A 13,664-nucleotide genomic window follows, 5' to 3' on the forward strand; every position below is an offset into this window, starting at 1 on the left:
CGTGAAATTTTAGCGCGTGTTTAGCGACTAACAAGTTTTTGGCGCCGCTGCCGGGGACTGTAGTGTTAATTTTTAGTTTTCATATTTTCCATCAGTGGTCGTTAAGTTCATTGACTCAGACATTGTTACTTATTTGTTTCTTTGTCTTATTTCAGGTACTCTAGCGAGGGTGTATGCATACGCGTTCACGTACTCGTAAGAGAACACTGGATAAAGCCGAGGAAAAAGTTGTGGTGGTTTAAAAGAAAGTTTTTGAAGAAGAAAAGAAGGTAGAAGAAGAAAAGAAAGTCGAGGAACCAGTTTTAGTAGAGATGGGTGATCAAGCAGAAAATCCTAAGGCTTTGATGGACTATTCTCAGCCTAAGATCAATGACATTCAGTCAAGCATCATCAGGCCAGCCATCAGGGCTAACACTTTTGAGATCAAGTCAAGCATGATTCAGATGATACATAACAAGGTTTAGTTTGGGGGTTCTCCTACTGAAGACCCCAACATGCACATCAGGGATTTCATCGAGATCTGCGACATATTCAAGTTCAATGATGTGACTGAAGATGCTATCAAGCTGCGACTCTTCCCATTCTCTTTGAGGGACAAAGCTAAGTGTTGGTTACATTCTCTACCAGCAGGGTCTATCACTACTTGGGAAGATCTTGCTAAAAAATTTCTCACTAAATTCTTTCGTATGGCGAAGACTGCAGCAATCGGGAATGCTTTTACTCAGTTTGCTGAGCAAACTGGAAAATCTCTGTATGAGTCATGGGATCGATATAAGGAGATGCTAAGGAAGTGCCCACACCATGGCATGCCTGATTGGATGATTATTAACTGTTTCTCAATGGATTGGGTGCTACATCTAGACCCATGCTCGATGCAGCATCAGGAGGAGCCTTATGGGATAAGAGCTACGATGAAGCTTATGAATTGATTGAACTGATGACTGCTAATGAGTACCAGAATCCTTCCCAGAGACTGACTCAGGGAAAAGTAGCAGGAATTCTAAAGTTGGATGCAACAACTGCTATAGCGGCCTGTTAGGCACAAAGCATGCACTAATAATTCACGCAAGTATACGTGTTCGCAAGTAATATAGAATAATTTCTAGTTCATTCTCACAAAGACTCTGATTAATTATATTTAATTAACACTTACTCACCAATTTATGACTACTCTTCAATGTCAAGACAATAACAATTAAGAATGATTAACTAATATTAACTACTAGAATTAAACACTTGAATTATCAATATTAAACACACATGAGATCATAACTTCATTACTACTTCATTCAATAGTTATTGTTATTACCCTTAGCATGTAATGGTGATGATATTAATCAAAAAACATGAAACTGATAGACGCCAACTTTCATTGTACGAATACCATTCTACCAAGCATCGACAATTTAGATAGAAGTTGAATATGCATCAATTATGTTGAGACCCTATATGTTTACAGAATTTGACAACATAACGGTTTAAGCACAAGTTATTCATTTTGATTATAAAGGGCAAGTAAAACGGTTAGAGTTACCCACTAGTCATGCATACAATACATGAACCTATGCTAGCATGGCAAGTTCTAAATCTCAAGATTCACTGTCGCTTCACAAGAGATTAACATGCTGTCTTATATGTTCGCGACGTACATAAGACGAATAAGCACAACCTATGCTAGATATCATACAATCACCAGAAACCAAGGTATTAAACAATTAACTAAAGAAATCCATAATAAATCCGCTATGATCCCATGATCACGATTAGCCCATGATAGAACTCATCGTCACCATGGGTTCATATGAAAACATGATAATAACACAACGATATAAACTAACAAAAATACTAAATAAAAATAAAGTACGTCACAAGAGTATTAAGGTTCAAAGAGTAAAGAAAACTAGCATCCACTATTACAATGAATTAAAAGAATCACAAGATAAATGTATGCTTCCTCTTCTTCGTTGTTGCGTGCTAAAACGGTCTTCTTAATCTTCTCTCCTTGTTACTTGTTCTTCAAAACGTCTCCCAAGATTACTTATATAAGAGTCCACAAGAAACAGCAGTCACAGAAGCCCAATAGAACTTGAATTATAAAAAGCAGAATATGAATATATGAACCCAGGCGGCCGCCGGCGGCCGCCTGCTACCAGGCGGTCGCCTGCTCCTTCCAGGAGGGCGCCTACAAGCCTACTGGAAAATTCCAATTTTTGCTTCTGTTTTTGCTGAATTCTTCGCAAAACTCCCCGCAACTGATCCCAAGTACTTCCCTTAGCTTATTTTGATGACTTCTTCCTATCTAAGCAAGTTATACCTGAAATGCAAAAACACTCGAAAACGCGTTAAATACACAAAATACTCGAGTTCAAGGCACCAATTCAAGACGTTATAAGACGCTCTAAGTGGTATAAAATGCCACTTATCACACCCCAAACTTAAATCGATTCCTGTCCTCAAGTAGCAGAGACTCAAAAACAGAATAAAAACATGCATGAATGCAAACTATATGAAATACAACGATCCCCAATCGCGATGACTAAACCAAAAAACACATAACATATCAACAAATGCAACTAGGCGACTAAAGATCAATCAAATCACGCAAGCTAACATACAACTAGAAACGTGGTGTGTGCGAATGCTTAACAGATATCTTCGAAACTAGATCAATCATCATAACCTAACTATCCTCAAGGCAATCACAAGATTATACGAAGAATATATTCTAGACACAAAATGACTTATAACACTTCAAGATTATTGGAGTTTATTACAAAATCATTCTTTTTATTCAACACATAAATAAATGCTTATTTGATTGTGCAATGAGTGAGGTCCACAAAAGACTTATGCAATAGTATCCATTTAGCGAGCGTTAGGTTAGCGGATCCCATGCTATAAAAGCCTTAGGCCACTAGGCACAAAGTCCCCTAAGAACTTAATAACTCGAATACCAAAGAGCTCACTCGTGATCAATTATGCATTAAACCATATTTTTTTCTTTTTTTCTCTTTTTTTTTCTATATTTTTTTTTCAATTTCTAAGCAAGTGCGTTTCGCTCCATCTTGCTCAACCCTAGACTACTCGCATACGAGCCGGATACTAGCCATTTGAAGCCTAGTCACACTAGTAATGAATTCTAATTTTTACTCAAATTTTATCTTTTCGTGCCTTTTATCATTAAGTGCCTATCATACATTCTAAGCATAAGCAATAGATTAACCTAAAAAACCATCAAATCATAACAACAACCTAGTCCTTAAGCATACTCTAAGACTTAGTAAAATTACAAGTGTTTCTAGCATGCATGCCAACCTAACAAGATTCAACATCACTCTAATGCTATCACTACACTCGCATTAATATCACATATCAATCGGTAAAGCAACACAAAAGGGATCATGATATATGCATGAGCTATATGACATGATAAATAAAGCTTTAAAATAAAAAAAAACTACATGGAAAAAATATGCAACTATATGAACTAAACTAACATGAAAATGCAACTACATGACACACGCACAAATATGTTCCTTTCCTTAACTACCACCCCAAACTTAAAATCTTCACTGTCCCCAGTGAAGGTAATAGAAAGGAACAAAGGGTATACCTACTCAGAAAAATCATCATCATCATCACGCTCAGAGGGTGGAGTGTCAGGAGGTGGATAAGCAGGATCCTCACCAAAAACGGGCCACTAGATGTCAACTCCAAGGCCTCTAAATACAGTCCCAAGCGCTAGGATGAGCTCCTGCGCAAACCTACTCTATGACTCATATATCGCATCCATCCTCCTAGAAAGCCTCCTGTACTGGACATCAGCTAATCTCGAACCATCTTCTCCCTGGCCTCTAGAAGAACCAGCCTCTCCCTGAGCCTGACTGGACCTAGCCATGGTAGCCCCAGCTGCTGGACGTCCTCCTGGGAAGTGATATCCCAAACCATGTGACTCGGGCTCTCCACCCGTCCACTCCTGCATCGCATTCAGCATCGATGAATCAATAGGAGCGGCCGACATCTGCAACTGCTCATAAGAAGGCCAATGGACTCCAACTTCCTTGCACAACTTTGTGACAATAGAGGCATACAGGATATTGTACTACGACTTCCCCCTCAAAAATATCAAAATCCCTTGGTAGATGAACTCACCACGGTCCACATAATACTCCTCATTTAGAATCCCCCACAACAACCTGGCTCTCTCAACTGTAACCTCATGTGCATGCGAAGAAGGAAGAATATTAGCACAAATAAATGCATTCCAAGCACGAACATACCTGTTCATGGCGACGGCAAGGAAAGAACGATAATTGTTAGACCCCCTCTTAAACTTCCACACTGTGCCCGGCTGACAGAGAGTAGCAATAATCAAATCTTAGTCAAAATCCTCAGGGGTCTTTTTATTCCAATTCTCCTCCTGGGGTTTCCTTTATCGCTGCCCAATAACCCGGCGAATTGCCTCGGGCTGATAATCAACAGTAAGCCAACAAACAACAGAAAACCCATTCTTGTCGGCCTTGGTGTTCGCATAGAACTCACGAACAACACTCATCAGGACCGCCTCAGGTGACTCACAGAAAGTCATCCATCCCTTCTCTGCAATCATCGGTAAAAACTCACCGTCCCTCCCCGATAGCAAAAACCCCCTATCCTTCATAATCGGCTTAGAAACTTAGTATACTCCTCTTCAGCAGCCCTATCCAGCAATCGGGGCCTCACTGCAGTACTCCTCGAAGAATCAGTAACAGTCAGATTGATGCTGCTACCCATAGTCCTCGATCTCTTTGGGGCCATGGAAACTGAAAATAAGGGCTTGAGAGTTTGTGTTTGGTGTGTAGGAGAGAGTTTGAGAGTTGAAAGTATATGAGATGTGAAATATGAGGTTGTATGTATATATAGGGTAGGCTTAGGGTTAGAAATTGATTATGAGTGGGATTGTGGCTGATTTGTAGGAAGAAAATCGTGGGTAATGGGGTAATGGTGCTGTGGTTTTGTGTTTTTGTTATTTTTCTATTTTTTTATAGGCTGAAAACTGTTTTTTCAGAATTCAGGTCCGCAGTCGGTCGCCTGGTACCAGCAGGCGGGCGCCTGCTAGCACGGGGCCGCCTGGTCCTAGCAGGCGGGCGCCTGGTCCTAGCAGGCGGGCGCTTGCTAGGTATCTGAATTTTTTTTCCTGCCACATTTTTCTAATTTTTTTGGGTTTTTGGATAAAGTACTAAATTCTAAGAGTTCTTATGGTCTCATATCTTGGGTTGCCTCCCAAGAAGCGCTTCTTTTACGTCATTAGCTTGACATAGAGTAATGCGATCAAGTTGACTATAAAATGGCACAAACCACTTCCCGGTTTTCCATATCCCTATAATAGTGCTTCAATCTCTTACCATTTACTTTGAATTCTTGGCCCGGATCGTTCTCAAAAATCTCCACCGCTCCATGTGGAAACACAGTTTTGACGATAAATGGTCCAGACCACCTTGATTTCAACTTTCCAGGAAAAAGTCTGAGACGAGAGTTGAATAGAAGAACTTGTTGCCCCGACACAAATGACTTAGGAGATAGCTTCCTATCGTGCCACCTTTTTACTATTTCCTTGTACATTTTATTATTTTCATAGGCTTGAAGTCGAAATTCATCAAGTTCATTTAACTAAAGCATTCACTTCTTCCCAGCTGCATCTAGATCAAGGTTTAACTTCTTCAATGCCCAATAAGCCTTGTGCTCAAGTTCCGCAGGTAAATGACATCCCTTACCATAGACAAGTTAAAATGGGGACATCACAAGTGGAGTCTTGTATGCTGTTCTATAAGCCCAAACAGCTTCATCTAGCTTTAAAGACCAATCTTTCCTTGACGGACAAACGACTTTCTTTAGAATGCGCTTGATCTCTCTATTAGACACTTCAGCTTGCCCATTAGTTTGCGAATGATAGGCAGTAGCAATGCGATGATTAACATTGTATCGTTACATCATAGAAGTAAACTTACGATTGCAGAAATGCGACCCTTCATCACGTATAATAACTCGTGGCGTTCCAAACCTTGTGAATATCTGCTTATGAAGAAAACTCAACACTACCTTTGCATCATTAGTTGGTAGAGCCTTTACTTCTACCCATTTCGAGACATAATCGACTGCCAGCAAGATGTACTAATTATTACAGGATGAGATAAATGGTCCCATGAAATCGATTCCCCAAACCTCGAAGACCTCAACTTCAAACATCACATTCAAAGGCATCTCATTCTTTCTAGTAAGATTCCTAACTCTTTGGCAATGATAACACCTTAAAATGAATTGATGTGCATCCTTAAACAACGTAGGCCAGAAAAAACCTTCTTGAAGAATACGAGCTACTGTCTTTTCACCACCATAATGTCCACCATAAACTGTGGAATGACAGTCTCGTAATATCCCCTCCATTTCACAGAATGAGATACATCTCCTGGTGATCTGGTCAGCTCCTTGTCTAAACAAATATGGTTCATCCCACATGTACCACTTCACCTCATACATAAACTTCTTCTTTTGAGCCGCATTCATATAAGGAGGCATTATATTGCTAACAAGATAGTTCACAATGTCTGCGAACCATGGCTCTTCCTCTTGAATTGCGAACAACTGCTCATCCGGAAAAGATTCGTTGATCAATGTCTTATCATGTGAAGTAGAATCAGGATTCTCCAATCTAGAGAGATGGCCAGCTATTTGATTTTCAGTACCTTTTCGATCCTTGATCTTTAACTCAAATTCCTGTAATAAGAGCCCCGACAAATAAGTCTAGGCTTCAAATTCTTCTTTGAGACCAAATAGCGGATGACAGCGTGATCAGTGAATACTGTCACCTTTGTCCCAAGTAGATACGATCGAAATTTTTCGAAACCAAAAACTATAGCCAAGAGCCCATTCTCAGTAGTGGTGTAGTTCAGTTGAGCTCCATTTAGTATCTTACTAGCATAGTAGACCACATGAAAGATATTAGATTTTCGCTGCCCAAGAACTGCTCCCACTGCATAATCACTTGCATCTCACATCATCTCAAAAGGTTCTCTCCAATCAGGTGCCGTAATAACTGGTGCAGTGATCAAAATCTTCTTGAGAGTCTCGAATGCTGCCAAGCATTCATCATCAAATTTGAAGGGCACATCTTTCTCGAGAAAGTTGCACAACGGCTTAGAAATCTTAGAGAAGTCCTTGATGAAACGCCGATAAAAACCTGTATGTCCAAGAAAACTACGGATTCCTTTCATAGAAATATGTGGCGGAAGATTTTCAATGACTCCCACCTTGGCTTTATCCACCTCAAGACCCTTACTAGAGACTTTATGCCCAAGAATGATGCCTTCTTGCACCATGAAGTGACATTTTTCCCAATTGAGCACTAGATTGGTTTCCACACACCTTTTGAGCACCAAACAGAGATTATTCAAGCATTCATCATACGAATGTCCAAAGACGGAGAAGTTGTCCATGAACACTTCGACATTACTTCCAATCATATCAGGGAATATAGCCACCATGCATCTCTAAAAAGCGAGAGGTGCACCACATAAGCCAAAAGAAACTCTACGGAAAGCAAACGTGCCGAATGGACAAGTGAAAGTAGTCTTCTCTTGATCTTCTGGTGCAATGCAAATCTGATTGTAGCCTGAATAGCCATCCAGAAGACAATAATACTCATGACCAGCCAACCTATCAAGCATCTGATTAATAAATGGAAGAGGGAAGTGATCCTTCCTTGTGGCCTTATTCAACTTTCTGTAATCCATACATACCCTCCAGCCTGTGACTGTTCGAGTGGGGATGAGCTCGTTCTTCTTATTTGTTACCATGGTAATACCTCCTTTCTTAGGTACACATTGCACGGGGCTCACCCAAGAACTGTCAGAAATAGGATATATGATTCCTGCATCCAGCCACTTTAGAATTTTTTTCTTCACCACTTCTTTTATAATAGGATTAAGCCTTCGCTGTTGCTCAACCGTTGGCTTGCTACCTTCCTTTAGCAGAATTTTATGCATGCAGTACGAAGGGTTGATCCATTTTATATCTGCTATAGTCCATCAGATGGCCGATTTAAATTCTCTCAAAATCCTCAAGAGCTTGTCCTCATCCCTACCTGAAAGGTCAGATGCAATAATAACAGGTAAAGTAGATACATCACCTAAAGAAGCATACCTCAAGTGTTCATGAAATGGTTTAAGCTCCAAAGTAGGTGCTTCCTCAATAGATGGTTTGAGCTTTCCCTCAACATTCTTGAGATCAATATTACCAAGAGATTCAAATGACATGTCTAGCTTTCATTTCCAAGGAGAAGCATTTAGATATTGTAACTGCTCATTGCCTTCCTCATCATCACTGTCAAATTCCCCCAATAAGGCTTTTTCTAAGACATCAGACCTTAGCACATGATCAAGTTCTGAAATAACTGCAGAATCGACCAAATCTATCTTAAGCACTCCTCATCTTCCGTAGGGAATTTTATTGCATTGAACACATTGAATGTCACATCCTGATCTTGCACCCTCATAGTAAGTTCACCTTTTTGCACATCTATCAAGGTACGGCCTGTAGCCAATAAAGGTCTTCCCAAGATTATGGGAATCTTCTTATCTTTCTCGAAATCCAGAATGACAAAGTCTGTAGGAAAGATGAGCTTATCCACCTTTACTAGCACGTCCTCCACGATGCCTCGTGGGTATATAATAGAACGATCAACCAATTGTAGAGACATGTAGGTGGGCATTGGATCAGGTAAATTCAGCTTTTTGAAGATAGACAACGACATCAGATTGATTCTTGCCCCAAAATCGCAAAGGCACTTGTCGAATGACAACTTGCCAATGGTGCAAGGAATGGTGAAGCTACCTGGATCCTTAAGCTTTGGAGGTAACTTTTGTTATAGCATGGTACTGCACTCTTCCGTTAGAGCAACTGTATCAAGATCATCCAGTTTCACCTTCCTTGAAAGAATACCTTTCATAAATTTCGCATAACTAGGCATTTGCTCCAGAGCCTCAGCGAAAGGTATGTTGATGTGAAGTTTCTTGAACACCTCCAGAAACTTACCAAATTGCTTGTCCAGCTTTTGTTTTTACAATCTCTTAGGAAAAGGTGGTGGTGGATAGAGATGTTTCTCCCCTGTATTACCCTCAGGCAGAGTGTGTTCAACAGTAGTCTTCCTTGGTTCCCCCTCTTTCTCCTTTTGCTTTTCTTCTTCATCTACAACTTCAGCTTCTCCATCTTTTGCTTTTTCAGCATCAACAACTTTTCCAGACCTTATGGTGACAACTTTGTCTTGCTATTTAGCTTCCTTCCTTCCTGGAACTTCAGTATCGTTGGGAAGTGTGCCAGGTTGACGATTGAGCAAGACATTGCTTATTTGTCCAATTTGATTTTCCAAGGTCTTGATAGAAACAGCCTGACTTTTGCACAACAACTTTAACTCCTCGAAATCAGCACTAGAAGGTGGAGTAGCACCTCCTTGTTGAGGGTATGATTGCCTTTGAGTATATTGCTGAAATCCAGGTGGATTAAACTGTTTACTTGTAGCTTGCTGATATGGTTGCTGAAAAGCATTCTGATTATTGCTCCAGCTGAAATTGGGATGATTTCTATTATTATGATGATAAGTAGCTGGCACAGGCTGCTGCGGTCGCTGATAATTGTTCACATACTGAACAGATTCATTAACAAGAGAACACTGATCCATAGCATGAGAGCCTGCACAAAACTCACAGACAATAGCTATTTGATTGACTCCATAGTTGGCTAAAGAATCGACCTTCATAGACAGCTCTTGGAGCTATGCAGCAATAGTTATAGCTGCATCAACTTCCAGAATACCTGCTACCTTCCCAGGCATCATCCTTTGAGTTAGGTTTTGATACTCGTTTGCAGCCATAGTTTTAATGAGATTATAGGCTTCAGTATAGCTTTTAGCCCACAAAGCGCCTCCAGAAGCTGCATCGAGCATGGGCCGAGATTGGCCCCCAAACCATTATAGAACCCAGTGATCACCATCCAGTCAGACATACCATGATGTGGACACTTTCTCAACATCTCCTTGTAGCGCTCCCAAGCTTCGCACATAGATTCTCCTTGTTGCTGCGCAAACTGAGTAAGAGCTTTCCTCATAGCTGCAGTCTTGGCCATTGGATAGAACTTCAACAGAAACTTTTGCGCAAGATCTTCCCAAGTAGTGATGGACCTAGCTGGTAAAAAATGTAACCAGTCCTTAGCTTAGTCCCTCAGAGAGAATGGGAAAAGCCTCAGCTTGATAGCGTCATCAGTAACACCATTATACTTGAAAGTACTACAGACCTCGACAAAATTTCTGATATGCATGTTGGGATCTTCAGTCGCAGCACCTACGAAAGAAACAGAATTCTGCACCATCTAAATAGTGCCCTGCTTGATTTTGAAAGTATTGGCCTGAATAGCCGGATGAATGATGTTTGACTGAATGTCATCAATTTTAGTCCGAGAAAACTCCATAAGAGCTGGATCAGCTGGAACTATACGATCACCCATTGTTACAGTTTCTTTCTTTTCACTCTCTATATCCGAATCTTCAAAAACTATCTTCTCCGGAAAGTCAAGAGCTGAATCTGTCTCCTCAGCCATATCTAGATTTCTCTTGCGGGTGCGAGAACGTGTTTACATAAACGCTCACTAGAGTACCTGAAACACAACCAGAAGCAGAAAGTAACAATTCTTAATCAATGAATCCTAATGACCACTAATGGAAAGTACATAAACTAAACAAATTAACACCGAGTCCCCAACAGTGGTGCCAAAAACTTGTTAGGCACAATGCATGCGCTAATAATTCATGCAAGTATAAGTATTCACAAGTAATATGGAATGATTTCTAGTTCGTTCCCACAAAGACTCTGATTAACTATATTTAATTAACACTTACTCACCAATGTATGATTACTCTTCAATGTCAAGATAATAACAATTAAGATTGATTAACTAATATTAACTACGAGAATTAAACACTTGAATTATCAATATTAAACACACATGAGATCATAACTTCATTACTACTTCATTCAATAGTTATTGTTATTACCCTTAGCATGTAATGGTGATGATATTAATCGAACAACACAAAACTGATAGATGCCAACTTTTGTTGTACGAATACCATTCTACCAAGCATCCACAATTAAGATACAAGTTGAATAGGCATCTATTATGTTGAGACCCTATATGTCTATAGAATTTGACAACATAACGATTTAAGCGCAAGTTATTCATTATGATTACACAGGGCAAGTAAAACGATTAGAGTTACCAACTAATCATGCATATAATACATGAACCTATGCTAGCATGGCAAGTTCTAAATCTCAAGATTCACTGTCGCTTCACAAGAGATTAACACGCTATCTTATATGTTCGCGACGCACATAAGACGAATAAGCACAACCTATGCTAAATATCATACAATCACCACATATCAAGGTATTAAACAATTAACTAAAGAAATCCATAATAAATCTGCTATGATCCCATGATCACGATTAGCCCATGATAGAACTCATCGTCACCATGGGTTCATATGAAAACATGATAATAACACAACGATATAAACTAACAAAAATACTAAATAAAAATAGAGTATGTCTCAAAAGTATTAAGGTTCAAAGAGTAAAGAAAACTAGCATCCACTGTTACAACAAATTAAAAGAATCACAAGATAAACGTATGCTTCCTCTTCTTAATTGTTGCGTGCTAAAACGGTCTTCTTAATCTTCTCTCCTTGTTATTTGTTCTTCAAAACGTCTCCCAAGATTACTTATATAAGAGTCCACAAGAAACAATAGTCATAGAAGCCCAATAGAACTCGAATTATAAAAATCAGAATCTCAATTTACGAACCCAGGCGGCCGCCTCCTCCTTCTAGGCGGGCGCCTGCTACCAGGCGGTCGCCTGCTCCTTCCAGGCGGGCGCCGGCAAGCCTACTGGAAAATTCCAATTTCTGCTTATTTTGATGACTTCTTCCTATCTAAGCAAGTTATACTCTGAAATGTAAAAACACTCGAAAACGCGTTAAATATACAAAATACTCGAATTCAAGACACCAATTCAAGCCGTTATAAGACGCTCAAAGTGGTATAAAATGCCACTTATCACTGCCCAACTTAAGGCTTTGACGATGAAGGTGGACACTTTGGCTAATCATGGGGTTAATTAAATCGCTAGTGTCTGTGAGCTTTGTGCCGGTGCCCATGAGACTGATTAGTGCGTTATTTCTAGTGAATCAGCTCAGTTCGTGAGAAACTTTCAGTGTTCGCAGCAACCTGTACCAGCCACTTATCATCCCAACAACCACAATCATCCTAATTTCAGTTGGAGCAACGCTCAGGATGCGGTTCAACAACCTTATCAGCTAAGAAGTACAACCCTCCTGGTTTTTAGCAACCGCAATATGCACCGAGACATTAACTTCAGCTGCAACAAGCTAATGAAAAATCTGAATCAGAGGAGTTGAAGCTTATGTGTAAGAGTCAAGCTATTTCTATCAAGACCTTGGAAAATCAAATTGGGTAAATTGCTAATGCCTTGCTAAATCGTCACCTGGTACACTACCTAGTGACACTGAAGTTCCAGGAAGGAAGGAAGCTAAGGAGCAGGTAAAGGTAATCACTTTGAGGTCTAGAAAGGTTACGAATCCTGAGCAAACTCAAGCATTGACTGAAGAAGCTAGGGCTGGGAAAGAAGTAGAGCAATAGGAAGTAGAAGTGGAACCAAGGAAGACTACTATTGAGCACACTCCTCATGAGGGTAATACATGGGAGAAACAGATCTATCCTCCACCGCCTTTTCCTAAGCGGCTACAGAAGAAAAAGCTGGACAAGCAATTTGAGAAGTTTTCGGAGGTGTTCAAGAAACTTCATATCAACATACCTTTCACTGAGGTTCTTGAGCAGATGCCTAGTTATGCAAAGTTTATGAAAGGTATTCTCTCGACTGTCGCTCTCACGGGGGAATGTAGTGTTGTGCTGTAATAGAAGTTGCCTCCGAAGCTTAAGGGTCCTGGAAGCTTTACTATTCCGTGTACTACCGAAAAAGTGTCTTTTGACAGATGCTTATGTAACTTGGGAGCTAGCATCAATCTGATGCCTTTGTCAATCTTCAAGCAGTTAGACTTACCTGATCCAAAACTGACTTATATGACTTTGCAATTGGCCGACCATTCTATTACATATCTGCGAGGTATTATAAGGATTTCTTGGTCAAGGTCGATAAACTCATCTTCCCTGCTGATTTCGTCATTCTTGATTTCGAGGAGGATAAGAAGATTCCCATAATCTTGGGAAGACCTTTCTTGGCGACCGACCAAACCTTGATAGATGTACAAAAGGGTGAGCTCACAATGCGAGTGCTGGATCATGATGTTACCTTTAATGTGTTCAATGCTATGAAATTTCCTACGGAAAATGAGGAGTGTTTAAAGGTGGAATTGGTCAATTCTGTGGTTATTTCAGAACTTGATCAATTGCTAAGGTTCGATGCTTTAGAAAAAGCCTTATTGGGAAATTCAGATAGTGAAGATGACGTAGGTGAAGAACAATTACAATATTTGAATTCTTCTCCCTGGAAGAGGAAGATTGATATGCCTTTTGAATCTCTTGGAATGGAGAAATTAA

At 40.0% G+C, this 13,664-nt stretch overlaps 2 non-coding genes across 2 annotated transcripts; one reads left to right on the forward strand and one right to left on the reverse strand.

Moving 5' to 3' along the window:
- Positions 1–701: 701 nt before the first annotated feature.
- LOC141669529 (small nucleolar RNA R71) lies at positions 702–808 on the reverse strand. Its single transcript, XR_012553806.1, has one exon. It is a non-coding gene; the product is annotated as a small nucleolar RNA R71 (small nucleolar RNA).
- A 9,225-nt stretch (positions 809–10,033) lies between these two features.
- LOC141669291 (small nucleolar RNA R71) lies at positions 10,034–10,140 on the forward strand. The gene has a single exon (XR_012553578.1). It is a non-coding gene; the product is annotated as a small nucleolar RNA R71 (small nucleolar RNA).
- Positions 10,141–13,664: the final 3,524 nt, after the last annotated feature.

The sequence above is a fragment of the Apium graveolens genome, chromosome 6 (assembly GCF_009905375.1).
Source record: "Apium graveolens cultivar Ventura chromosome 6, ASM990537v1, whole genome shotgun sequence".
NCBI classification, from domain to species: Eukaryota; Viridiplantae; Streptophyta; class Magnoliopsida; order Apiales; family Apiaceae; genus Apium; species Apium graveolens.